Source organism: Cucumis melo, unplaced genomic scaffold (genome assembly GCF_025177605.1).
Source record: "Cucumis melo cultivar AY unplaced genomic scaffold, USDA_Cmelo_AY_1.0 utg001086l, whole genome shotgun sequence".
Classification (NCBI taxonomy): Eukaryota; Viridiplantae; Streptophyta; class Magnoliopsida; order Cucurbitales; family Cucurbitaceae; genus Cucumis; species Cucumis melo.
Window position 1 is genome coordinate 1 of NW_026124391.1, and position 2,500 is coordinate 2,500.

A 2,500-nucleotide genomic window follows, 5' to 3' on the forward strand; every position below is an offset into this window, starting at 1 on the left:
AATAATAATTATTAGTGAGCAATAATGGAATAATTCTTTTATATTCATAGAGATAGGGGACATAATTCACATGGATATGGTAAGTCTCGCTTGGGCTGCTTTAATGGTAGTCTTTACATTTTCTCTTTCCCTCGTAGTATGGGGAAGAAGTGGACTCTAGAAGTACTACTAATTGAAAAATAAAACTGTATTGTTTTTGGTTTATTTTATAGATCGTTCTGCAAAACTTTTTTTCTTTTATTTTGAAAAGTAAAAAAAAAAAGAGTTCGGATTATAAGTTTTTAAGTGGATCCATACTTTCAACACGAAAGAACATAGACATAGTGGTTGTCCAATGAGATACTACGCATAATAATATACTACCTCATAATAAGATAGTACCTCGGGGTAGCCACCCACATATTACGTGCTTACCACTTCTTTTATTTATTATTATTAGTATTTTAGTTATTTTCAAAATAGGATTTTTTCTTGTTTTAGGGAACTCATTTCATATCATGCTTCAAACGTTAAATAAAAATGGGGTTTGCTAATTCTTTTCGAAATCCGAAGATAAAAAGTTCCCATGGAACCGAACTCCTGGATCATCTGTCAACTGCTCAATCAATTACTTCTTTCGAATGCTAAAAAAAAATTAGTGGCCTTTCGATTATTTGATTTCAGATTCATTCTAATCAACATGAATTATGAAGCAAAGAAATAGAATTGGGCCACTATGTATATTAGATTAATATTACATATATGTAATTGATATGATATCTATATATAAATAGAAAGATATATATTGTATATTCATCTATATTCAAATTGATCGATATTCAACCTCTATTTTTATAGAGTACAATTTTATATTTATACACTTCAATAACAATAATAGATAGTATGGTAGAAGGATTCATATATTTCTTTCTACCATACTATCGGATCTTATCGAATACTTCTCTCGTAGAATACTGATAATTCTAGTCCGCCAATTTCATTTAAGACGCGAAATTTTAATGCTTTTCATTTTTCTTATCTTCAATCATTGATAAGAACTAAAACGTCAAGGTTAATTCAAATTAATCACTTTGACTGATTGTTTTTACGTATATTATAAGTAAAAAGGCGGTCGGAACTAGAATGAACAGTGCAGTAGCAATAAATGCGAGAATATTTACTTCCATAATATCATCGTTTCATTTTTTATTCGCAATAACTCGGGATTTAATCCCATAGAGATGATAAATGTTTCGCTTGTAAATTCAAGGGGATGCGTTGCATCTCGATGATATCGAATCGTATTAAAATATCATGAATAACAATATCGGAGCTATCAAATCGATTCATCGTCGAGAATTGAATAGTATAACATAGGAAGATCTTTTATCCATACCGAATTTAAACAAAATGGGATTCCTGATGCAATCAAGAATTTCGTTACTTTTTTTTATTTATAATTTTTTGCATTCTTTCTTTTCTATAATCTACTGCCCTCTTATTCAATGCAATCATCTGATGAAGTCTCATCAGACTACCTTTACCCTTACATTGTTTATAAACAAACTCAAGCAAAGAATAGCAGCGAAATTCAAAAAAGGAAAAGGAGGTAGGTTCGAACTAAACTCCTTCCTTTTTTTGTACTTATAAAATCTTCTTAAAAAAAAGAAATAAAAACGAAACTTAAACTTTCAAAAATTCTTAATTACCTCACTAAGAGAGATAGATGGGATCCTTGTTTGTATTAATATCCTCTTTCCTTGAATTAGTAGTGGGACGTATATATCAAAAGTTAAGTGTTAAATTTTAATAAGATAGATTATTTCAAATTCAAATTAGTAATTGAATTTACTAATTGAGGTTACAAAAAATCGGAGCCAGAACGGATATATTTTGCTTTCAGACGAAAAATTAGATCAAAGTTTACTATGTAAACTTTATTTTGTATCGTCCAAATTCCCTTTATGTATGTGCTTTCCGGAAACGTATAGTACTCTATTTCATTAGAAAAATCGGGCGTAATCAACTAGACCCAGTACGCCTTCGAATCCTGAATATGATGCTACCAATAATTGTGGTAATTCACATATGGCACATATGTCTTTCTCCCATCAATTAGTACTCGTTGAAGAAATCAAAATTCCCATATTTTTTTGTTGAAAAATGTGGAAAAAAAATAAGAGAGATCCCGTTTGGAATAAAATTCAGTTATGTTATTTGTTCTCTCTTTCACAGGAAAGGAAGAGATTAATTGATGTATTTTTTTTTTATTGGATTTGGATCCATCGGGACTGACGGGACTCGAACCCGCAGCTTCCGCCTTGACAGGGCGGTGCTCTGACCAATTGAACTACAATCCCAGGGAAATAAAGTGTACAACATATGTTGTTGATTTAATTTCCTTCAAACCTTTCTATGTAGATTTTTGATTCGAATTGTCATATTCTACCAGACAGAGACGCGAGTAATAAAGTAATAGATTGATATGCGCGGAGACATGGACTTTAGTGTGAGAAGCATG

General features: G+C 30.9%; 1 non-coding gene across 1 annotated transcript; it reads right to left on the reverse strand.

Annotated features, from left to right (window-relative positions):
* Positions 1–2,265: 2,265 nt before the first annotated feature.
* Positions 2,266–2,339, reverse strand: TRNAD-GUC (transfer RNA aspartic acid (anticodon GUC)). Its single transcript has one exon. It is a non-coding gene; the product is annotated as a tRNA-Asp (tRNA).
* Positions 2,340–2,500: the final 161 nt, after the last annotated feature.